We start from the raw sequence: 26188 nt of genomic DNA, 5'->3' as shown, positions 1-26188 counted from the left end.
GGTATTAAAGAACTATGTTGAGCCAGGTGTGGTGTCATAATCCTGGAGGCTGAAATGGAGAGCAGTGAGTTCCAAGCAAAATTGGATACATAGTCAGAACGTGTTTCTAACAGAGGAAACTAAAAACAAAAACCAAACAAACAGAAAACAACACATGGAAAACTGGAAAAGTGACTTTTAAAGACAAAAACAAACCATAACCCAGAACTATGTTATTGGTTGATGTATCTACTTACAATTTTTATATTCATTTTAAAGTATAGTCCTTCTACTTATTAAAAACAAGTTGTCCCATGAGGAAAACACACCATGTGCCACCACCTGCCACCTCCCGCCTCTAATGCCATGCTTACATGTTTCTTGTTCGTATCGTGAAGGAACGACGGACCTATAGCATCCCTGTGTGTGTAAGTACATGCAGTGAAGCTTACACAACGTAGCTGCCTGATAATGAAGCTCTCAGGTGAGTGTCAACACTGGGCAATGTCTGACCATGTAGAGGAAGAAAGAACACGAGTTGACATGAATGACTTTAAAGAGCGAAGATTGTAGCGTTTATGCCAGACCCTGAACTTAGAATACATAAAGTTAAAATTTGGTGAAAGGGAAAACAATCATTAGAAAGAACTAAGGCACAGCTAAATCTATGTAAAAGCTAGAAGTATGACAGGAAGGAAGGAAAGAAGAAAGAAAGACTAGTTGAGAAATAAAGAATTAGTCAGAGTCTTGGCCCACCTATGCCCTCTACTTGAGGTGAGTGCGGGGACTGTCAGGTCCAACTCTCCCCATCCTCTCCTTGGAATTTCCTGGGTCTGCTCCACAAGTAGTGGACCTGACCCAGCATGCTGGAACATCTGGGGGCTATCCTCATTAAGTCTTGGCTCCCCTACTCTTTCTGCTTAAGTTCTGGAACCCCCATGCCCTCTGCTTGAGTGGACCCACCCTGGCACACCAAACCATCCTGAGTCTGCCCTCATCACAGTCTTTGACCCCGACATGCTCTGCTTGAGAACTCCAAGAGAGCTTGGACCCTCCAGAGCTGCTGACATCAAGGTCTTGATCGACCTACACCCACCAGGAGAGAGACCCCACCTGCACCCACTGGAAGAAGGGATGGGAAGATGACAGTATAAAAAGAACACATTTAACAATAGAAAGACCAATATGACACCACCAGAATCTAGGGACTCTACACCAGCAAGACCTGAACATCCTAACACAGATGAAACAGAAGAGAAGGACCTTAAAAACAACTTTGTGAAGGTGATAGAGACCCTCAAAGAGGAAATGAGAAAAATCCTTTAAAGAAATGGAAGTAAAAACAAACAAAAATACAGGAAATGGAGGAAAAGACAAACCCAAAAATTCAAGAAATAAACACATCTCTTAAAGAGGAAAGCCAAGAAAAAACAAGTGAAGGAAATACTTAAACAGTACAAGGCTTGAAAGCTGAAACAGAAACAATAAAGAAAACACAGAATGAGGGAATATTGGAAATAGAAAAGCTGGGTAAGTGATCAGGAACTATAGATGTAAGTATAACCAACAGGATACAAGAGATGGAAGAGAGAATCACAGGTGTTGAAGACTCACTTGAGGATATACAGTCATCCACCAAAGAAAATCTCAAGTCCAGGAATCCCTAATACAAAATATACAGGAAATATGGGACACTGTGAAAAGACTAAGCCTAAGAATCACAGGTATAGAAGAAGGTGAAAAAAATACAGCTTAAAGGTACAGAAAACATATTCAACAAAATCATAGAAGAAAACTTTCCCAACCTAAAGTGGGAATTCCTATGAAACTGCAAGAAGCTTAGAGAACATCAAATACAGTGGACCACAAAAAAATCTCCTTGACACATAATAATCAAAATACCAAACTTATAGTATAAAGAATATTTAGAGCAGCAAAGGAAAAATGCCAAGTACCATATAAAGGCAGACCTATTCGAATTACATTTGACTTCCCAATGGAAACCCTGAAAGTCAGAAGGTCCTGGATAGTTATTCTCCAAATGCTAAGAGACCATGGATGCCAGTCTAGACTACTATACCCAGCAAAGCTTTCAATTACTATAGAAGGAGAAAACAAGATATTCCATGACAAACCAGATTTCAACAATAGCTATCCACTAATCCAGCCCTACAGAAAGTTCTAGAAGGAAAACTCCAACCCAAGGAAGTTAACTACAATCAGAAAAACATAGGCAATAGATAATCCCAATACACCAAAAGCCAAAAAAAGGGCGGGGGATGGTGAAACCCACACAGAATACCACCACCACCACCAAACCCCAAACCCCAAACCCCAAACAAACAAGAATTAACAATCAATGGTCATGAATATCCCTCAATGTCAATGGTCTTAACTCACTTATAAAACGACACAGGCTAACAGAATGAATATGAAGACAGAATCCATCCTTCTGCTGCGTACAATAAACACATCTCAACTTCAAAGACAGACTTCACCTCAGAGTTTAGGGTTGGGAAAAGATTTTCCAATCAAATGGACCCAAGAAAGAAGCCAGTCTTAATATCTAACAAATTAGACTTTAAACTAAAATCAATCAAAAGAGATAAAGAAAGTCTTTCATATTCATCACAGGAAAAATCCATCAAGATGAAGTCTCAATTCTGAACATATATGCCCCAAATACAAGGCCCTCCACATTCATAAAAGAAACACTATAAAGCTCAAATCACACATAAAACCTCACATACTTATAGTGGGAGACTTCAATACCCCACTATCACCACTAGACAGGGCCACCAGACAGAAACTTAACAAAGAAACAAAGGAACTAACAGAAGTTATGACCCAATTGGGTTTAACGGACATCTGTAGAACATTCCATCCAAAAATCAAAGAATATACCTTCTTTCTCTAAAATTCACCACATATTTGGCAACATAGAAAACCTCAACAGATACAAAAAAAATTGGAGTAACCCCCTGTAACTTATCAGATAACCATGGTTTAAAGTTAGAATTCAACAACAACACAAATGGCAGAAATCCTACAAACTCATGGAAATTGAACATGCACAATTTCACCATTCCTAGAATTCAATGAGAATGAAGACACAACATATACAAACTTATGGGACACTTTGAAAGCAGTGCTAAGAGGAAACTTCATAGCACTAAGTGCCCACATGAAGAAACTGGAGAATAGTCACACTAGAGAATTAACAGCACAACTGGAAGCACTAGAACACAAAGAAGCAAACTCACCACAGAGGACTAGGTACCAGTAAGTAATCAAATTGAGCACTAAAATCAATAAAATAGAAAGAAAAAATGCAAGAATCAGTGAAACAAAAAGTTGGTTCTTTGAGAAAATCAGCAAGATGAACAAACCTCTATCCAAACTAACCAAAAGACAGACAGACAGACAGAATACAAATCAACAAAATCAGAAATCAAAAGGGGACATAACAACAGACACTGAGGAAATCCAGAGAATCATGAGATCATACTTTGAAAACCTGTACTCCACAAAATTTGAAAATTTAGAGGAAATGGACAATAGATTATACTTACCAAAATTAAATCAAGAAGAGTTAAGCAATCTATATAGACCTATAACCCCTAATAAAATAAAGGAAGTCATCAAAAGTCCCCCAAACAAAAAAAGCCCAGGGACAGATGGCTTCCCTGCAGAATTCTATGAAAAATTCAAAGAAGAGCTAGTACCAATACTCTTCAAAGTGTTACACACAAAAGAAGCAGAAAGATCATTGCCAAACTCTTTACAAGGCTACAATTACCTTGGTACCCAAGCCACACAAAGTCACCACTAAGAAAGAGAACTACAGACCAATATCCCTCATGAAAATTGGTGCAAAAATACTCAATAAAATACTAGCAAATGGTATCCAAGAACACATCAGAAAAATCATCCACCATGATCAAGTAGGATTCATTCCAGAGATGCAGAGATGGTTCAATATATGAAAATCCATCAATGTAATTCACCATATAAACAAACTGGAAAAAAACAACATGATAATCTCATTAGATGCTGACAAAGCCTTTGACAATATCCAGCACCCCTCCATGATAAAGGTTTTAGAGAGATCAGGGATAATAGGAACATATCTAAACATAATAAAAGCAATATAAAGCAAACCAACAGCCAACATCAAACTAAATGGAGACAAACTCAAAGCAACTCCTATAAAATCAAGATCAAGACAAGGTTGTTCACTCTCTCCATATCTCTTCAATATTATACTTGAAGTTCTATCTAGAGAAATAACACAAAAAAGGAAATCAAGGGGATACAAATTGGAAAGGAAGAGTCAAACTTTCATTATTTGAAGATGCTACAGTAGTTTACATAAGTGACCCCAAAAACTCCGCCCAGGAACTCTTACAGCTGATAAACACCTTCAGCAAAGTGGCAGGATACAAGATTAACTAAAAAAAAATTAGTAGCCCTACTATATGCAGACAACAAATGGGCTGAGAAAGACATCAGAAAACATCACCCTTTACAATAGCCACAAGCGACATAGAATATCTTGGGGTAACATTAACCAAACAAGAGAAAGACCTATACAACAAGAACTTTGAGTCTTTAAAGAAAGAAATGAAAGATGATACCAGAAAATGGAAAGATTCCCCATGCTCTTGGATAGGTAGGATCAACATAGTAAAAATGGCAAATTTGTCAAAACCAATCTACAGATTCAATGCATTCGTCATCAAAATCCCAGCACAATTCTTCACAGAACTTGAAAGAACAATACTCAACTTTATATGGAAAAACAAAAGACCCCAGGAAAGCCAAAACAACCCTGTCTAACAAAGGAACTTCGGGAGGCATCACTATCCCTGACTCCAAGCTCTATTATACAGTTAGAGTCCTGAAAACAGCTTGGTATTGCCACAAAAATAGGCAGGTAGACAAATGGAATTAAATAGAAGATCCAGATATTAACTCACACATCTATGAGCACCTGATTTTTGACAAAGAAGTTAAAATCATACAATGGAAAAAGAAAGCATCTTTAACAAATGGTGCTGTCATAACTGGATGCTGGCATGTAGAAGACTGCAGATAGATCCATGTCTATTGCCATGCACAAAATTTAAGTCCAAATGGATCAAAGATCTCAACATACATCCAGCCACACTGAACCTCGTAGAAGAGAAACTGGTAAGTACCCTTGAATGAATTGGTATAGGAGACTGCTTCCTGAACATAACACCAGTAGCTCTGACACTGAGATCAACAATTAATAAATGGGACCTCCTGAAACTGAGAAGCTTCTGTAAGGCAAAGGACACAGTCAACAAGACAAAAAGGCAGCCCATAGAATGGGAAAATATCTTCACCATTCCCACATCTGACAAAGGGCTGATTTCCAAAATTTACAAAGAACTCAAGAAGCAATTCTCCAAAACACCAAAGGATCCAATTAAAAAGTGGGGTCCATAACTAAATAAAGAATTCTTAAAAGAGGAATCCTAAAATGGCTGAGAGACACTTAAGAAATTGCATAGCATCCTTAGTCATCAGGGAAATGCAAAGCAAATCAACTCTGAGATACCATCTTGCTCCTGTCAGAAGACCTAAAATCAAAAAACACCAATGACAGTCTATGCTGGAGAGGATGTGGAGAAAGAGGAACACTCCTTTACTGCTGGTGGGAGTGCAAACTTGTGTGCCCACTTTGGAAATCAGTATGGAAATTCCTCAGGAAAATGGGAATCAATCTACCATAAGATCCAGGAATTCTACTCTTAGGCATATACCCAAAGGATGTACATTCATATGTCCCGCGCTACCGTCTCGCCAGCAAGAACGACGCGGCACACTTAGGATCCTTCTGCAGAACAGCTTTAATGCATCTTGAGAGGGAGAGCATAAGCTTACAGAGCAGAGACCCAGGGAGCGAAAAGCCCAACCCTTATATAGCCCAGCAGTCCCCGCCTCGGACGTGTCATCTCCTGACTGGCTCCTGCTCGTCAGCCCATATGACGCCACGGGAGAGGCAGAGAGTAAGGGATAGAAAAGTAGCAGGCACGTGCGCACCAAGGTTGTTTACTCCAACTGACAACGGATGTCGGCGCCATCTTGTAACGGAGAATGTGGGGGCGGCTCCCCACATCTCCCCCCTTTTTGTTTTAATAGCAAACAGGCTCTCCCAGGACATTAGAGGGTAGAGACAGTGGTTGAACTTCCCAAAGAACAAAATTAGTGAGACGTGTACGAAACCTATCCCTAGATTCATCAAAATCCGGGATGCTTCCGACCTGTCCTCTGCCTTTTTTTTTGGGAAAAGGGAAAAAATACAGCAGGTAACCCTTATGCAGGACAACATGTCTCTCAGAGGAAAATGACTCTCTGTGCGATGCCATTGCTCAACACCCCTCTTGGGAGGCCAGACTAAACACTCTACCCTGTGCAATGAACCTAAGTTCCAGGTGTGCAGGAGCTGTTCAGTCGGCAGCCTATTGCTTAAGCATAGTCAACCAGATATCGGTTGACGCCCCTTGCTCGAGCGCAGCCAGTGCTTGTGCTATGACCACCTTATCTCTTTTGTTTTGGGTTCTGAGCTTGCAGACCAGCCAGAGAATAAACACTATTCCGCAGCATAGGACTGCTCCAAACAATCCCACCCTCACCCATTCTTTGAAATATTAAACAGCTGAAGAAATCCATGAAGACAATCTCTCCGTGAAGGACAGGTCAAGGCGGGTAGAATTAATCTGAACAATGGCGACCCTCAATTCGCGAAGCATCTGCTCAAATTCATAGGTCCAATTCTTCATCACCATTGTTATGTCTCGCCATCCTTTTGCTCCATAACGGTTCTGGTGAGTCGTTCTGGGACCCAAAAGGGATTTTCTTCATTCTGTGGAAAAACACAAACAGCTCCCCTGGATCTTATTAGAATAGGATCCGGGCCTTTCCATTCATTAGTTAGCACATCTTTCCATTTTACAAATTCTTTGGGTCTTTGCGGATCCGAGCAATGCCTTGTTGCTGCATTTTGACCCTTATCATCCAGATTTTTAAAAATTCATAATTCCCCCTTTTTTGTTTATCTTCTAATGTCCCTCTTGAGGACTGTAAGGGCTCCCCCTTATCCTTAAATTTACCGGGGGGTTATCTTTCTTAGTTACAACCGGTTTCTTTTTACGTGCACCTAACCTCTCACTACACTACGCTTGGTTTCTGACATGCTAGAGGGATTGAGAGGAGCCATGATAAAAATAAACACCTGCGGCTCAAATGAAACAAAAGTAACGATGTAACAATTGTAACACAGGCTCCAATCCAAAGTCCCAGAATAGCATACCTCTCCGAGGGTAGTTACCTGCAGTTCTGAATCCTCCTTGAATCCAAGGGGTCTCCGATGGTGCTGACGATGATGAGGTCTCAAGTTCCCGGGTTTCGGCACCAGATGTCCCGCGCTACCGTCTCGCCAGCAAGAACGACGCGGCACACTTAGGATCCTTCTGCAGAACAGCTTTAATGCGTCTTGAGAGGGAGAGCATAAGCTTACAGAGCAGAGACCCAGGGAGCGAAAAGCCCAACCCTTATATAGCTCAGCAGTCCCCGCCTCGGACGTGTCATCTCCTGACTGGCTCCTGCTCGTCAGCCCATATGACGCCACGGGAGAGGCAGAGAGTAAGGGATAGAAAAGTAGCAGGCACGTGCGCACCAAGGTTGTTTACTCCAACTGACAACGGATGTCGGCGCCATCTTGTAACGGAGAATGTGGGGGCGGCTCCCCACATTCATACAACAAGGACATATGTTCAACTATATTCATAGCAACATAGTTGTAATAGCCAGAACATGGAAGCAACCTAGATGCCCCTCAACTGAAGAATAGATGTGTACTACTCAGTGAACAAAAACAAAGGATTCTCGAAATTCGCAGGCAAATGGATGGAGCTGGAAGAACCCATCCTGAGTGATGTAACCCAGTCACAGAAAGACAAACATGGCATGTACTCACTCATAAGTGGATATTAGACATAGAGCAAAGGATACTCAGCCTATAATCCACACCTCAAGGGACACTAGGATAAAAGGAGGCCCCTAAGATAGATATACATGACCCCTATAGAAGGGGAAAGGGACAAGATCTCCTGAGAAAAGTGGGAGCGTGGTAGGAGAGGGGAGGGAAGGAGGAAAAGGAGAAGGGGAGGAGACGAGGGGAGAGAAGAACAAGAGACATCAGGAAGACTGAATCAGGGGAGGAGTAGAGGAGAGCAAGAAAAGAGATCCCATAATAGAAGGAGCCAGTATAGGTTTAAAGAGAAACCTGGCGCAAGGGAATTTATTGTACAGAGATCCACAAAGATGACCCCATCTAAGAATCTAAGCAATAATGGAAAGGCTACGTAAATGCCCTTTTCATATAGTAAGACTGATGACTACATTATATGCCAACCAAGAGCCTTCATCCAGTAGCTGATGGAAGCAGAAGCAGACACCCACAGCTAAGCACTGAGACATACTCCCAGAATCCAGGTGTTGAGAGGGAGGGAGGATGAGCAAAGCAGTCAAGACCATACTTGAGAAACCCACAGATCCAGCTGACCTGACCTAGTGAGAGCGCAGTGACCCCAGTCTTAAAGCTGGGGAACCAGTATTGGACTGAACCAAATCCTCTGAATGTGGGTGCCAGCATGGAGGTTTGGGCAGACTATGGGGCGTCTAACAGTGGAACCAGTATTTATCCCTAGTGCACAAATGGACTTAGGGAGCCCATTCCCTATGGAGGGATAATATTTCAGCCCAGATACACGGAAGAGGGCCTAGGCCCTTCCCCAAATGATGTGACAGACTTTGATGATTCTCCATGGAAGGCCTCACTGTCCTTGGGGAGTGGGTGGGGATTGTATGGGGGGGGGGAATAGTGGGGGCCATGGGAAGATTGCAAGGAGAGAGAACATGGGATTGATATGTAAAATAAATAAATAATTTTCTAAATAAAAAATACAAAAAAAAAGAAATAAATAATTCAACGAATGCTTTTGAGGGCAACTGATTATGATGAGGAAAATATGTAACTCACTACATCTTATGGTATAAACAAAAATCAGTCTGCAGGTAGATACAGTAGTTAGGTGTTAAAAGTAAAACACACAAAAGTGCATTTATGACATTTTTGAGGAAAGTGTAAAATATATTTATATTTCATTTGATAGTTTAAAATGTGAGAAAATAGAGGAGATGCAAGGTGAAATTCTTTTAATTATCATCTGTAGATGAAAAAAGCCCTGAAAATTAGTAATTTTCCATTAGAATATAATACATAATTTGGAATAGTATGCAGTCACTAAAATAAATATGCTAGAGCTATATATTTCAAATTGAATAAAATTTAAGTAACAAAATTTTTAGCATATAAAGAAAGTTACAGAATGGAATGTGTAGAAAATACACTCACATAGTTTTTGAAATATATGATAGGTTTGCAATCTAATTTTAAATTTACATACATACTTAGAAATACCATAGCAGTATGTAGTCATAATAAACATTGGTCTGTGAGTAGGAGTAAGAGTTAGAGCAGCAGGGAAGAGAAATAGGTGTTTCAAACACACTGAATACATTCTGATTCTGTCCTATTCCCCCCTCCAAAAATCAGAACAACCCAAAAACAAAACAGACCTACAGACCTATAGAGTTTGCATATATTTCATATTATTGCCTATACTTTCCTGTCCATGCAATGACAATTTCCTGTATGCTTCTGATAATTCTTGCTAAACAGTTTGCTTTCTGAAATATGCAAATAAATGATGCAAAGTTTACAAAAACCAACCCTCAAATGGCATTAGATAATTCACTGAAGGAAACAAATGGAGCTTTGGATAATTGGGAACTAAAAGCAGAAGCCATGGCACAGATTAATTCATATCCCAACAGTTTATTTAGTGAGTCTAAATTTTATCAACATTCAGATGTCACTATACACATATAGCAAATATGAATTACAAAATGCTGTTGGATCTGAGAATGACAAAAAAGTATCAGCTCGAGGTTTTCTTGAAAATGTGTGTGACAAGCCATGAAAAAAATACCAGTTATGATTTATCACAGTAATTCTCCTTGGAACATTCTGGAAGGAAATAAGCAGTTTCAGAAATTATTTACTTTAAAAATATTTATAGTAATGCAATTTGTGATGTCAAAAGCAAACACCCAGCAGGGGAAAACCAAATATCTGAGAATAGGAGACGGCTGCGTGAAATACGGCCTACCTCAAGTTTATTCCAGAGCTGTAAGAATGTGGTCCACAGGAATGTGCCTGGTAAAATTAATTTCATAAAGTAGAGCTATAAAGTGGCAGGTTCGAAAGCTATGCAGACGCACATGGAATCATAAATTAAGAGTAATTTGGAAAAGCAGAATATAGCGCTTCCTAGTTTCCACTATGAGGAAGTAATAATAATCGGGGAAATAGGGAGAGTGTCTGAGAGGAAATAAGCAAATCAAATTAGCTGAGATGGCTTCACACTCTCCCTTCTAGGGCTGTCTAAACTGATAATACACCCTTCAATAGCGCGAGATGAGCATGGTTAGATCAGCGGGGTGATGATTTTACGGGCAAGCGGACACATCTGAGCCCGTGTAGCGAGCACTTGCTTTCCGTACTCTAATGCTGTTCGTTCTGCAAGCAGCTGAACGGCTTGATGACCTGGGGTAGAACATTTTCCCTCGAGATACGTTCCAGGTGTGACCCGTGTTGAATTTTTTTATGACGGTAACGATGGTCTGGGTAGAGAAAAACTGTGGCTACCGTAGACTGAAATATTAAAATCAATACATATGATATCAGCTTGGATAATTTAAAACCCGCGGATTGCCATTTTCTAGAAATCGACGTTTCGTGAGCAAACAACCCCGTGGGTCGTTCTGCACCATAGCAGATGCTGATTTTCCACCTGGATCGCAACACATGAGTCAAAGGAACAAACGAGCCATGCACAACCCGGTGTTCCGTCAGCCGCAAAGCTTTTGTTGGCTAGGCATAAAATTATAAAGGGCTCAGAAGTCTAGCAAAAGACAACATTAGAAAAATAAAACGGGTTTTTTAGGCATAGAGATGTTAACTTTTCTCTAAAAGGGAGGAATTACTTCCTCCCGCTTTATCTTTTTTTTTTTTTTTTTTTTTTTTTTTTACGAGACAGGGTTTCTCTGTATTGTTTTGGAGGCTGTCGATCCAGCCTGGGCTCGAACTCACAGAGATCCGCCTGCCTCTGCCTCCCGAGTACTGGGATTAAAGGCGTGCGCAACCACTGCCCGGCCCTCCCGCTTTATCTTAAACACCAAGCAAATTATGCCTGTATTGCAAAACATATCCCCATCTCTTTTAATATAAAATGTTCCCAACCATCGGTTAAGTGGTTGTTTCTCCCACACGCCAAAGCTGGAGAGACCAGGAGAAAAAGAGAGACAGGATAAGAAGCACCAGTCACTGGGCAATAAGTCAAGGGAGAGATAAGTAAATTCTGGAGAGCTGTTTCACGGTAGTGAGACTACAAAGAAGGTGACCGCATGCCACTAAAAAATTAAGTTATCTGACATGTCTTAACCTCCAAAAGAACACGTACTTCAAGAGATAGAGACGTGTTTACTCTGATTTGATCATTACACACATTCATGTGTTGAGGCATCACACAAGACTGCCTAGTATAACTTTTGTGTGAATTTCAAAAAGCTAACCATAAAGAATCCAGAGAAATAACAGATGTTCTATGACAATACCCATGGATTCCTGTTGTGGCAGCTCACAGATGCCCACTCCTGGGAGGAAATGACCCTTTGGGGAGAATGAGGCAATAGCACCCTGAGAGTAAGAATTTGAACGGCACCTCTGAGCTCTTGGCTGATGGGGAGAAAGCTGAGAACTGCTTTGTGTCAAAGGTTATTTTTGAGCTTGTGTTGTATTCAAAAGGAAGTGAAATGAGTACACCTTTCCAAAGGCGGCATGGATTTATACTAATTACCAGAAATGGTTTATAAATCGCTTTTCAGATACTGAGTTAGGCTTACACTTTATGTAAGCTGATGAATGGCGGGCACCTAGGAGAAAGAGGATGCTGTCGCTGCTGTCCCTGTGACTTGAGGTACCACCTGCCCTAGTTTCATTTCTGTCGCAGGAGAAACACTCCACACAGAAAGCAACAGAATGACGAGAGAGCTTATTCTTATTCAGTTCATAATTCCGGGTCACAGTCACAAGAGCTGGTCATGTCACAGTCACAGTTCAGAGAAGAGAGAACAAAAACCCACATGCTTGCCCCTCAGCTCACCCTCTCCACTCTTACACCGACCGCTCAGGACCCGGACCATGAAACGGCACTACTCACGTTCAGGATGAGTCTCCCCACATCCGTCAAGACAGTCATCCTCACACATGCCTGTAGGCCAACCTGGTCTCAGCAGTCACCTCCTTCCCGTGTCATTTCAGGTTGCATCAAGTTGACGGTCAACATTAATCATAATAAACACACATATGGACTTGAGGCCATCGAATGACTGGAAAGTTGTGGAAACGTTGAAGAATGGGGTGAGTAGAAGGCTTGAGGTCACTGGAGATGTGTCTGCAAAGGGGACTGTGGGACATCGGGCTTATCTTTTCACTCTCTTGCTTTCCAACCAAGAAGTAAGAAGCCTTATTCCACTGTGTACCCAAAGATAACACACTCATGATACATCTGAAACAACCGCAACATTTGGTTGTTTCTAAAACTGAAAGTGACTTTTCTCTCTTTTAAAAAAATTGTATTCATTTATTGTGGTATGTGTTTGTATGTATATATGTATGTATAGTATGCACATCTGTGAGTCCAGAGACTGATGTTAGGAGCTTTTCTCTATTGTTCTCCACCTTAGGTATTTTCCATCTTTATTTTTTACTGAAAAAAATGGTTTTCATACAATATATTTTGGTCATGTGTTTTCCCTCTCCCAGGTTTTCCCTATCTCCTTACGTATCCAACTTTATGTTGTCTTCCAAACAAAGAAACAAAAATAGAAAACAAGAAATACAAAACCCCTAAACACAAAAACATAAAATCGAAAACCAAAACAAATAAGCGAAAGACCAATTAGAGAAAAATTCCCCAGTAGAGCAAAATGAAACAAACAACCAAAAAAGTCCACAAAGATGCTATTGCATTCATTCTGGGTTGACCAACTACTCCTGGGCATGGGGCCGGCCTGCATTGGGGTTGATGCACGTAGTGGGACTTCATGACAGAAAATTGATGTTCTCTTTGCCACTGGGTATCAATTGCAGATAGCTCCTTGTGTCTACCTCCCCTCTCAGTTCTGGAACTCCATCTGGCTTGAACCTGTGAAGGCCTTGTGTATGAGGCTGCAGTCTCTGTGAGTTCATATGTATATCAGTTCTGGCACGTCCGGAAGACCCCACCATTCCTTGGAGTCATCCAATCCTTTCTAACTCTTACAACCTTTCTGTCTCCTCTTCCATATAGATCCCTGAGCCCTGAGGCAAAGACTGACAAAAGCATCCCATTGAAGACCAAGGACTCCAATGTCTCTCACTCTCTGTGTGTCATCCAGTTGTGAGTCATTGTGTTAAGCCCCATCTACTGCAAGACGTTTCTCCGATGATGGCTGTGCCACGCATTGATCTATGGGTAGAGCAGCATGTCATCGGGAGGCATGTTATTGCTATGTTTCTTTTGCAGAATCATAGTAGTAACTTGTCCACTAGGCCCAAGATCTATCTAGTCTCAGGTCCTTAAATACTTTATCAGTGACAGGCATGGGTTCCGTCTCATAGAGTGGGCCTTAAATCCAATCAGAAAGTTGTTGGTTACCCCCCATAATGTTTGTACCACTATTTGTACACCAGAATATCTTGCAGGAAGTTGCCCACAAAGTTTTAGAAGGCATAAGAATTCTACAGAGACATGGATGAAAGGGCATTATGTTATTGTTTATAAAAACTCTGGCTGCATTCTGCGTGACTCCTAAGAACTTGAGTGATACGGAATTTTAAAAAGAAAACGGCCTCAGGCCCAGCTGTTTGACAGAGGCAGTAGGAACAAGCATAGCATCTCAGGCTGTGCAGCGTGGCTGCATTGCTCACCGTATTTATTGAGATGTATGATAAGACCTAAAAGGGAGATGATACAAAAACCGCTTAATTTGGTGAGGAAAAAAAATGGCTTGAATGTGGTTAGCGTATCAGACACGATGGGCGGAGCAAACAGGGTGCCTTCGATTGTGGAGCAGACTGGTGCCGTTAAATTGAATCTTCAAAGTTGGCATGGTGACAACAAAGATACTCTGTAACCAAAGGGAGATCCTTAACCATTGAAGCTCTAGCTTGGAGAAATTCTAAGGGGTGGACATGTGGTACTTGACTGAATTTGGGAACGGTTCCAGACAGTTCTAACTGAATGCGCATAGCATTCAGTATCTACCCCACCCCCACTGCTTCCTGAACCTCTCAGATGTGAGGGAGCTCCCACTGCTAGACCTGTATTGCTGTGTCTTCCTCTCCAGGATGGATTATATGCATCCCCCTAACTACAAGCCAAGACATATCTCTCCCCCATCCAGCTGCTTCTTCCCAGGTATGTGGCCGCAGAGATACAATGTAACTGGTAGAGTGAAGACTATTTAAGATTCTAAATGATCAATCATATTTTGAATACGGAAGTTATTAAGTTGCATGACCAAAACTCTATTTAGCTGCTTCTGGGACACATGCCAGCCTGAGACCAAAGAACTGGTACTTAGCATGGACAAAAATCTAAAAGGAGAAGAAATAAAAGGTGGGAAGGCTGTGAAGTTAATTTCACAGCCAGAGATACATGAGTTCTGGCTCAGGCAGGACTGTTGGAAAAGGAAATTATGTATAATGCAGGGTGAATAGATGAGTCATTTGCATACACTTCACCATTACAATGTCTAAGCTGTGAAAGCAGTTGGAGAAGAGAAACATTTGGGGCAACAGTGGTGGAAATACATAGAAGGGATATTAAATAGATTCCCTAGGGTTGAATTGTATAACATCCTTGTTGTCACCAACAAATTCTTGAGCACTTGGTCACTGTACTAGGAACCATTTGAATGTATCACTGTTCTTCAGAAACACCCTGTACTCAGGGACAGGAAAGGCATCTTGGAATCCTGTCTAAAGGGAGAATTACAGTTCACCCAAGCATCAGGTCAGGCCTACATAGAGTATGTGTGCATAATATTGTTATATAAAATATGATATTATAACAATATATTAGACATTGCATGTTACAGTAAAATATATTATAGATTACAGTAATATATTTTAAATTATATATATTATAGTTGTATGTATTTGTGAATGATATATATATATTTATATATTTATATATTTATGCTTATATGTGTTGCGCCCAAGCTTCAAAGATCTCCAGAGGCCCACTAAACTGCAGAAGCAAGGTATTAATTGTATTGGCTGTTCATTTAACCATGACAGGGACCCCATCTAGCAAGCTGATGAAGCAGCCTCCTGAGGGAGTGAAGTTCCCTGTCTACTGCTAGGTTTTAAAGACAAAAGTTACAGGATTACATCAGTAGGTACAGGTTGGTTTCTGATATCAATTTGGGAACAATTAGGAGAATTTCTCAAAGTCATATTTTGGCATGAAATACCTGTGTACCAATTATTCTCATTGGTCAGTGCTGAGAGGGAACATTCTGTGGTTTCTATGGCATTGTCTTGTTACTTGCAGGTGGCCTGTTGTTCTTAGACACCAAAAGTTTTCAGAATTATATCCTGGAGACTACAGGGGAGGTTTTGGTCTCCCCTGGAGTTTCTTTTGTGGCCAAACAGTTCCCAGGAACCAAGTATCTAGGAGGCTGGGGGTGGTGTCTAGAGTTTCTTTGTGTTCAGTTTTGGCCCTAGACTCCAGGAGGCCAGAGGATCTGGAGTTTCCTTGTGTCAGAGGCCTACATGTCTTTTCTGTAGCCTGTCATGGCTGCTAAAGAAGGGGGCTGAGTGAGGGCCTGGTCCCTTTATTTCTAAATTATTAGAAGTGAAGCCTGTGAGCTTAGTTTACCCCTTCTAATATGCCCATGGTCAATCCTGTGCTAGGCAAGTACTTCACCACTGAGCCATAACCCAACCCCTTCTCTACATTACGCTTCTTGTGACTATCCCCACTCAGCTTCTGCTTAGAGATAATGAAATTGTTCTGACTCCAGGAACTTCTTGGAACACTGTGATGTGCATAAAAAGCCACACAGAGTACTGAGAGAATACAAAAGTCAAATAAAAAGTCAGACCTTAGAAAAGTCGCAACGTGTAAACAGAGCTACTACATTCAAATGAAAAACCAATCTTTATGTTTTAGAAACACACACAACCACACAGTAGAATTCAGGGGCTGAGACTGTGCTCCTAGGAGTTTGGGAGCCCTGAAATGTCAGAGCTGCATGGCAGTTCCAGTCCTGACAAAATGCTCTAGGTGTTCTGTAAAGTCTGCAAATAGTCACTCGTTGCCAAGGGTTACGGCTTCTACAAAGCTCTGCTTTTTCAGAATAGCATGAAAAAGAAAGACTTAAGAACATACCCAGTCCTTACTGGCCTGGTGACTCTGTCTCCATGGCCTTCAATATCGTCAGGATGGAAGGCCAGGGCACCTGAGAGAGCCCTGAATCTAAATAAGAAGATGAGGATTGTGGGTAAGGAAAGCTGTTGGAAGCAGGTAGGAGAGAGGAAGCAGATTCCCCCTTCACATCTCCCCCACCCACTGAGGAACACAGTCAACAAATCAAAATTGGGAGGAGAATTTACTGGCAGTAAAACAAAAGACTTTGCAAGAGAGTGTGTTTACATATCTAGACATAAAGGAACGATGTCTATGAAGCGAATCATTATGAAAAGAAAAAGAAAGCCAAGCAAACAGAACCGCTATTTTAATAAAAGTTGAAAGAGCAACTGATATGATCCATATTTGTTTATGTTTACGTATAAAACAGAAAATCAAAGCACTCACAAAGGATTATGAAATTCCTGTTGCCTGAAAAAGGCCGTCTCCAAGAGCCCACACTAAATGTGACTGCAGAAAAATCCGCACTAAAGCCAAGAGCAAACTAGAATGGCCCAGAAACTTCTAGTCACTATGTATAAAAAGTGCTACATAACAGTAAGATTCATTGACACTTAAAACTACCATGACTTTGTGTAGTCTTGAGTCAAGGGAGGACTTCCCTGAGAAACAGGAGACTCAGACACCAGGAGGACAAAGGATTAAAGTAAAACGCTGTGCACGCACCAGATTCCTGTTAGTGGCTGCCTACAGAGAAGTACAGTGAGTGAGTGGTTGGGAAAGTCCAGCGCCGCAGAGTTCAGACTCACTGAAAATGGATTTGAAGAAGTTCGTGAGTCCTCCTGCCAACTAAACCACTTCCTGCATTTTGTGAGGACCATAAAGAGGACAAAGCGACAGGCAAACCTCACAGGTAATCTAAAGTTTAAGTAGCTTGAAAGATATTGATCCTCTTTAGAAAAATCAAAGACTCTTGAGCGATTCATGGAGCCAAATGCGCTATGATAAAATTGAAGCAACACAAATGCAGGAGTAAGAGTGTACATGCAACAGACAACAACAAAAGCAAAGAGATGCCCTCCTCCCCCTTCCCCCCTGGAGATTTCAGAGGCTGTGACCGTGCAAACCTCCTTTGCAATTTGATAGCAGAAAAATCCTAGAGGGAGGAATGCTCCCAGATAAGCCTGCTTGGGAAAATGGATTGCACACTTGCAACTGTGTTGAGCCCAGGAACTATCTTGTCAAATACTGATGCAGAGAGAGGTGGAGCTGGGGTGTCCTTGAAGGGCTGCTAGCCAGAACTGTGGCTAGGGAGAGACAGAGTAACCTTTTGAGAAGAATATTGCAATATTTGGCCTGAGAGTCAAAAAGATCCGCCAGGCGGATAGAGCCGAGAACATGGGCAGAGGTTGGAGATGTGGGAGGAGCTTTGAACTTTGTTGGTTTACGTTTCATGTCTAGTCTGAGCACCTTGGCAAAGACTGTCTCACTGTAGAACGAGGGACACATTTCTGAGTTATGTCTACCCCGTAGATACCCGTGGAAGCAGCTGGCTCAAAATGTGTTCTGAAAACACCTTGTTTTGTCTGGTGAAGTCACCTTTCTCTCCAAATGACCTCTGGGGTGTTTTGTCCTTAACCAAAGTCAATGGGAGAATTTGCAGATTGGTCTCAGTGTCTATTGTCCAACATTTTGAAGGGGCCAGGAAAGTAGATAATGACAGGACAGGATGAATTTAGAGATCTGGAGGCACTGCTGGTTTCCAGAGTGCAGGGAGATTTGAGGCTCTTGGGAGTTAAAAATGCAGTTACAAACTACAGGAAAAATTTAAAGGAGCCAGGTAGGCTCATCTGTTGTCAAAGACAGAACATGGTCCAGGGAAAGGACTGCGATTGTCAGGACTAAAGGTATTTCTTATTATAAACAAATAAACAAGCAAACAAATGACTAAATCTTATTTTCAGGGTAATATCAGTGACTTGGAAATTAATAGCACTCATTCCAGAATTAGTGAGCTATTTAGTATTTCAATACTTAAATTCAAGGCGTTCCTTGTATACCTTATAATCTAAAAGTCTAAAGAAAGGTAAAGTTTTATCCCTGGGACAAGAAGACTTTACACTTTTTCAAGGAAATGCTGCTTTAACCAGCTTTAGACCAACACACATTCTAAAATTAGGAATGAGTTTTGTGAGGATTTTCAATTTCAGCATCAAAATGGAAAAGAACAAATGCATATTCAATGCAGGAAAAATGAGCTCTATTTTTAATGGAATAATAGATACTTACTAAAGTGAAAATATGTTCTTTTCAGTTTGGTTAATGTTTTAATAAGTAGAGAAAATTAAATCTGAGGTAGAAACATTTCAAACAGGATTCTGCTCAGGCTGATAGTCCATAAGGGATGACAGTAGGTCATTTTTGGATATTTGGGAAGTTAAGAAAACATTCACCAAAAAGGAAGAATAAAGTGGCTTATTTTGTGATACAGATTTTAAGTGTGTTGCTGGTGTGCTTTATAAAAATACCCAGACACCACCACCCTGATCAGGGAGTGTCCTGAGGTTTGAATGCAAGAGAAAAATGGAACACATTCATAGTTCCTATAGCTGAAGAGCCTGGGTTTCCTCAGGATAGGCTTTCCTCCATGAGGATATAGGTACCCCCCTGTGAGGATTCTGGGTCTCCCTATGAGGACACTGGGTCTCCTCAGCACAGACTTCTTTCCATGAAGATCTGGGTCCCTCTGTGAGGATGATGTATCATTCTAAAAGGATGCTGTGTCCCTCTATAAGGATCTGGGTCCCTCTATGAGCACCGGGGTCCCTCTAGGAGAATGCTGAGTTCTGCTATAAGGATGCTGGTTCCCTCTATAAGGGTCTGAGTCCCTCTATGAGGATGCTGGGTCCCTCTATGAGAATCTGTGTTCCTCTATAAGGATGCTGGGTACCTCTGTAAGGATGCTGTGTCTCTCTATGAGGATCTGGACCCCACCGCCGTGAGGATGTTGTGTCTCCTCAGGACAGACATCCTTCTGTGAGGATGCTACATCAGGCAGTAGACCCTTGTTAGCGCTGTCCATTAAGAGCAGCCAGCTTGTTCTGCTTGTTCTGATTTCATGGTCACCAGGCAATCTTCTAACACCAGGTAGTGGTGGGAATGAGGTTGACTGAGAAACATTGATCTTTGGGTCGTTGATGTCAGCCATGCTGATTGTCAGTTTTGTCTCAGCTGCTTCTTTTAACCTTATCACTGCTTTGAGTACTAACAGAATGGCTTCGTGACACAGACGCTCCTGCAGTGAACTAGACCTTGTCTTTCAACTTGGTGACCTCTAAGGTAAATTCTGTGTGCTGACACACATCCACTGAGGCCAAATGATCTCTACTATGGTGGTCAAGGGGCAGAGACAGGGATAGAAACCACTCTGCCCCTCCCCCCCAGCACACACTCGTTCTATACAGTGCACAGCAGCAAGGGTCTAGCTGTAGCTTTGGGGATGCATGTAGCTATTAAATAAAACATGACACTTTTTAAAAAATTTATCGGTCCCTTATTTAGCACTGAGCATGGTTATGACAACGATACCTGAGAAGATAAGGTGAAAGGGCTGATAGTTTTCCTTCTGGGTTTTCTCTCCCGTGCCCAAACCCCTATGTTAGTTTCCTCCATACCCACATGCATTAGGCATTGGCCCTAAAGACTCATATGTGTCAGACCAGCTTTCCTTAGAAGAGTTAAAGTGCCAACCTTCTTTTACCTTCTATGCTGGCCTTGGGTTCACTCCATAGCCCAGGCTGGCCTTGAACTCGGGTCATTCTGTTTCAGTTTCTTGAGTAGCAGGATTACAGGTTTGTACCATGAAGCCACCAGGACTTTATGTTTTTGCAGTTCTGTTTTACTAAAAAAAATTATAAGTATGAATATAAAGCCAAAAGATTTTTATGTAGGTTTTAAGTAATATATTCAAAGCGTATAATATGCACATTATCTTGGCTATGAAGCTTTGCGGTGCCATTTTTAAAAGCAGTTTAAATTACTCAATATAATCGACACTTCTTTCTGAAACAATATTTACATTTAAATAGAGCTCTAAATTACTTATGTTATAGCCCATTAAAGAAAACTTACTGTTAGGTAATCTGCTTTGGAAACACATGTTCTAAGAGAGAAGCCATAATAGAGAAATGATTAACAATGGAGCTAACAGGGAAACAAACTTGGTGGTGACAATAAAAGACTAATAGTGGCCAATGAAACCGTGTGCTGCTGCGGACAGCTTGGGTTTGTAGTTAGTAACACCAGGCCAGGTAGAGGTATTCACTCCCGTGCTCATTTTCAAAAAAAAAAAAAAAAAAAAAGCAAGAAATAGCCGTGAATCTCTTAAACACCTTTACCATTCACCAACCCTACTATGGACCCAACAGTAAAGGATTAATGCAACTTAACCTAATTCAGAGAAGGAATACAACCACCCAGGCAAAACAAAGCTAAAAAACTCAGCAAATTTTCAAAGATTGAAGGGTGCCTTGGGTTAATGTGGTTACTATCTTAGCAAGTAGGAAGGCCTGGTGGTTTTCATTAACCACAAACAGATAACAGACAAGTATAGGAGACTGTGGTTTGGTTTCATCTGGATGATTTCTGGTGTAAGGCTTCTCCATGTTTTCCATGCCACTAGAGAGTTTCACCACAAGAAACCTTCTTCATCTATCTCATCATTAGGAAGGCCGTATTCAGAGCACGGCTGAATCAACCTAACAAAAGAAGAGAAATATCCAACAACCGCACAGCTCTTAAACGTTTCCTGGCTCATAGGGTCTGTTGGTTAAGTTGTAACAATCAACTGCATGGCGTCTCATTTTAGTGTGCAGCTGTTCAAATAAAAGCGATGTACTTCAGAGGCCTCAAAGTTCTGTAAGAAGCGTGCTAATTTCTTCCTGCTTAGATTTCCATAAAATCTGAGAACAGATACCAGCATCTTTGAGTACATTTTCTGGCTGCCAGTTCACTGCAGGAATGCATTTATCCGGAAGTACCCAAATAGGGTTTTCTGCCTTGTTCCCTGTCTTAATGGAGTGTCCTTAAGGGGGGGGTATCTAGCCCATGAAAATGGGGTACTTGGGATTTTATAATTTTTTACCCAAATACCACTAATAAACATGTTATAATGTTTCTGTTTCAAAGTTAATGAATGTGGGCTATAAAGATGATGTGAATTCTACCCACTTGGATTCAACTCTGTTTTCCCTGTGTATAACACTGGTGGGTTCCATACGCTGGGGTGATGTTGGTGTTTCTATCTCTGAGATTCAGACTCTTTAGTGGCGAACACTGCTGGGAAGGATGGGGACTACTCTGCAGTGATTAAAACTCTCTGCCCTCACCAGGCAGCATCAACAGCTACTGTCGCCTCAGCTGTGGACTGCCTGTGTTCCCATGAGTAGCAGGGCACAAGAGGTCTGGCTGCCCTTTCCTCCCCTGGTTACCCCATGATTTGATGTTGTCAGGCACACAATGATCCAACCGGTCTTTCCTGCTTGCTAAGACAGCCGCTATGTTAAACTCTAGGCATTCTTCAACTTATGAAGATTTGCCCAGTTTGTTTGCTTGTTATTTCTGGCTGGATGGTTATGTTTCTTTACTGTTGTTAAGGAAATGAATGTATTGCCAGCTCCGTAAGGTCTTAGCACAAACACATTTAAACAGGATAAAAATGAGCACACCACGTCAGCTAGAATTTGCTTTAGCGGTTTTCTCCTCTGTTTGGGTCTCTTTATCTTTGTCTTAACTGATTATAGAGTACAGGGATGGGTTGCGTGTATACTAGAACTTACAACTTCCTGTGATCATTGTTCCTAATTTAAAAAAGAAATGGATTAGCAAAAGGTATCAGATTATTTTTTTCCCTCAACACTTGCACATTATGTTTTATCAAATGACCAATGTTGCCTAAAAGTATCCAATCCTCCGTTTATGGTAATCAACAAAACAACAAAAACCGAAAAGAAGATTCCGGGTGCTGATCATGTTAAATTTCTGGCTTTCTTCATCAAAGCAAAAACCCAATACTTAGTACCCACCAGATCGCTATTGTTTGTATGTTAGCATTCCACCTCCAAGAAAGAAGAGAAAAAAATCACTTGAAAGTCACAAAACGTAGCTTTCAATTACCAGCTACTACCAAACACAAAAATGGTTTAAACAAGATGTCCCTCAGATCAGCGACTGAGGCAGGAGAAGGGCCAAAGTTAGTGAGTAGGACTGACTCCTTTAAGTTCCCAGAGAGGAAGAGCTGACCGGCTCCGGGTTCTCAGCCTACACAGCAAGGTCTGTAGCCTCCCCTCACCCTCCCCTCACCCACCCCTTCTGCGCGGAGAGCATCCTTCTATCTCGGATCCCCGTAGTACTCCAGCAGTGTTTGGCAAAGTCAAAAACCGGCGGTGGCCAGAGAGAGACTTCAGCCTCCACCAGGGCGCGGGAGGTGAACCCTGGTGAGCGCCGGGAACGTGGCTGCGGGAAAGCGGTGGCTGGCGGGGGAGCGGCCGGAATGCGCTGGCCTGGCTCGGGCGAGCCCGTGCGTGCGTGTGGAGACAAGGCTGGGGTTGGAGGGGGTGGGGGACGTCGGCATCGCCCGCAGGGAAAGCCCAGGCGGTGTGCGGGGCTGCGGGGCAAGGAGCCAGGCAGGTGCGGCGGGAGCATGCGCGTGCGCGGCGGGGGCGTTTCCCGCGCCCCGGGCCGGTGCACCTCGCTGGCTGCTGCTGCTGCTGCTGCGGGGCGCTGGGGTAAGCGGGGTGCGCGCCAGGGGTGTGTCGGGGTGACGCCGCGGGGCGCGGGGTGGCTGTGTGTGGACTCTTCCCTTCCCTCTTCGCCGCGGGGCTGAGGTGCACCCCACTTGTCGCCCACTTCACTAGCTTCTCAGCTGGCGGGGCCGGGCGGGGCAGGGCGGAGAGTGGCCCTGAACCCCTAGCCTTCCCCTAGCATCCGAGCTTGGCGGTGGGGGACGTTTGGCTTCTTGTTCCCCTTGGGGAGTGAAGCCCGGGTCTGTGTCCCTGCAGCCTCATTGCCCCCTGGGCACTTGCTCAGAGCTGGGCAGACTCTGTAACTACCCTGTCCGGGGCCTGGGCAAACCATGCTGGCCTCTGTCGCCCTGTCTTCTCCACTCTGCCTGCTCCCCAGACCTGGCTGGGTGAGCTGGGGGGCAGAGGAGACACACGTGGGCCGGCGCAGTTACATCCGGTGTTGGTCATAAGAGTTTTCTCTGCAGGTGTGGGGAAGGCGGCTTCCCGAGTATTTCGTCTGTCCGCAGCCTTTGGTCTGTCAGTGGTTAACATCTTCAGACTGCTCTTTGTCACATATACTGTTGTTCACTTGCAGGAACGTTCTTTCATTCATTCATTCATTCATTCATTCATTCATTCACTCACTCACTCATTTATTCTTTGGAGACAGCGTCTCAAGAAACCCAGTTATCCCCAAACTTGCTAGTAGCTATGTTGTGATAACTTGGACTCCTGACACTCGTGCCTCCACCCGATAAGTGCTGGCTTAGGGACAGCCCAGGGCACCAAAGTCCTGAGAGGCTTCAGAGGGTCGGAGTGACTCCCGGGACTACTGTGTGTCAGGGCTAAAGGAAGTCAGCCTGGTCTGGAACACCCTGCTCTACTTCAGGTGTGTTCAGTTTCCACTTCTGCTACTGTCCTGTGCTCGGCGTTTATTCTAGAAGATGTTTGTTTGTAGCACTTCTGGGCTTCAGTTCTTAGCCAAAAGGAGTCGTGGGATATCCTGGTGTTTTCTAGTGCTCCTCCTGATTGTGGAAGGAGGTTGAAGTGATACGCAGGTGTGTGTGTGTGGGGGGGGCACTGATCCGGAGTTTGCTCTTGGCGTTATCATGTAAAATGCTAAATCTCCCAACGCCACTTATTATCACTTATCATTCCTCATGGTAACTGTAGGATTTCGAGAAAAGGTTGAAAGAGGAGAGATAATTTTGAACCTCCAGATGGGTTTAATTCAATTACGCTGAGTATGTGTGGTGCTAGGCCGTGGGGAGTTTTCATTGTATGGAGGGCTCAATCGTGGAATCATTGAATTCTTACTTTGCTGGATGATAGTAAGCTCAATCTGATGCTTAAATTCTCAAACCATTTCCTACTAGGGTTAGGGTTATGGTAGGGGGTTTAGGAGGTTAGGGTTAGTTTTAGAGTTAGAGATAGGGTTAGGGTTAGATTACCATTAGGGTTAGGGGTTAGGGATACGGTTAGGGTTAGGGGTTAGGGATACGGTTAGGGTTAGGGGGTTATGGTTATGGTTATGGTTATGGTTAGAGTACTTGTGGGGAGGTGATCCAAAGACAGAACTAAAGTTGAGGAACTGACCAAGCTTTCACCAAAAAGTGAAATGGGTTGTGATGTTTACAGTTAACCACAAGGTTCTCAGGAGAGATGCTTCCATCTGCTTCACCACAGCACCTGAGTGATGGGTACCACAAACATCTGATTCACCTTCAGGGTTAAGGAAAAGGCCTGCAGTGCCTGGTCCTGACATGGGGCTGCTTGTGGCTAAGTACATATTCAAATGTCTCCTTATAAGACTGAATCTGCACGCCATCCAGCAAACCCTGAGCTGAGACGTGGCCATCTGGAACAGGAACCAGAAAAGTGGATTTTGAAGTGAGCTTTGCAGGTAGGATGTTCTTACCGGGACTAGCAAGCAAGGCTGGTGAAGACATCGCCGGTGGCTTGTACTCTAGTCAGAAGAAACCCCAGTTCTCTGCCTCCCATTCTTGCTTTGACCGTGCCTCAGTTTCCTTCTCTAGAGCTGATGGAGAGGTGGCTTGCACCATGACATCAGAGTCCACTCTGTTGTTGTTTTAATTAGGAAAGAATGCTGCTGTTGATGAGTTGGGAGGGTTAGGGGAGCCAGATCTGGTGGGCTGGGGACGAGGGTGACCTCAGAGAAGTTAGTTTTATAAAATATTAGAAGAGACGCTGGAATTGTCTTCAGCGGAAGAAGGGCTGGCATCAGAGCGGAGAGGTGGGAAACACTCAGACCTTACATGTCAGCGTGGTCAGACTCAAATCAAAACAGCGAAATAAAGCAAACTGAGGAGACTGAGGAGAATAGGAGTGTGACTGCTGTCTACACATGAGGATTGAGGGAGTGAGAGAAACAGTGGTTTGGCTAGACACAGAGGCAAGGCAGATGTCCCCAGACAGGAAAGCCAGTGACCCACCAGCAGAGGGAACAATACCCCCACTCAGGTGCTAATGAGAGACCCAGATGGAAAAGTTGAGTTGGGCTGGGAAGCAATGACCTTAACATTACATAGTCCTTCAGTGGGAAATCGTTAAACCTGGAAATTGCTAGGAAAAAGACCAAATCCGTGATTGTCGAATTAAAAAAAGCTTTATTAAATAAATACCAGCCAGGTAGATGGTCACTGCTTTCCCAGAGAGCTGCTCTCAGTTAGGTTAACCAGGTGCTTATAAAAGTGAAAACCCACGAGGTTACATACCTCCCGCCTTCGTCCAATGGGAGCAAGCATACATCCTGACATGCTTCCTGCCTACGTAACTCCTGCACATCTGGTACAGTTGGGGCAACCAACTTTGTTTACTAACGTGAAAACA

The 26188-nt window shown here is 42.8% G+C and overlaps 1 protein-coding gene and 1 long non-coding RNA gene across 3 annotated transcripts in view; one reads left to right on the top strand and one right to left on the bottom strand.

Moving 5' to 3' along the window:
* Positions 1-9894: 9894 nt before the first annotated feature.
* On the bottom strand, positions 9895-16683 carry LOC121142593. 2 transcript variants are annotated; one of them, XR_005879609.1, is made up of 4 exons: positions 16578-16683; positions 12357-12525; positions 10245-10789; positions 9895-10102 (listed from the first exon to the last, which is right to left on the bottom strand). It is a non-coding gene; the product is annotated as an uncharacterized LOC121142593 (long non-coding RNA). The 2 variants fall into 2 exon arrangements; XR_005879608.1 differs by having other exon boundaries at positions 9895-10789.
* A 456-nt stretch (positions 16684-17139) lies between these two features.
* Positions 17140-26188, top strand: part of L3mbtl4 (L3MBTL histone methyl-lysine binding protein 4) — a 398535-nt gene continuing 389486 nt past the window's right edge. The window contains exon 1 of the mRNA XM_040752887.1: positions 17140-17469. The gene's annotated coding sequence lies outside the window, so the exon portion shown is untranslated. The remainder of the gene's footprint in view (positions 17470-26188) is intronic.

The sequence above is a fragment of the Mesocricetus auratus genome, unplaced genomic scaffold (assembly GCF_017639785.1).
Source record: "Mesocricetus auratus isolate SY011 unplaced genomic scaffold, BCM_Maur_2.0 Super-Scaffold_100010, whole genome shotgun sequence".
Classification (NCBI taxonomy): domain Eukaryota; kingdom Metazoa; phylum Chordata; class Mammalia; order Rodentia; family Cricetidae; genus Mesocricetus; species Mesocricetus auratus.
Note: the sequence above shows the minus strand (reverse complement) of the source record. Positions and strands in the feature narration are given on the sequence as shown.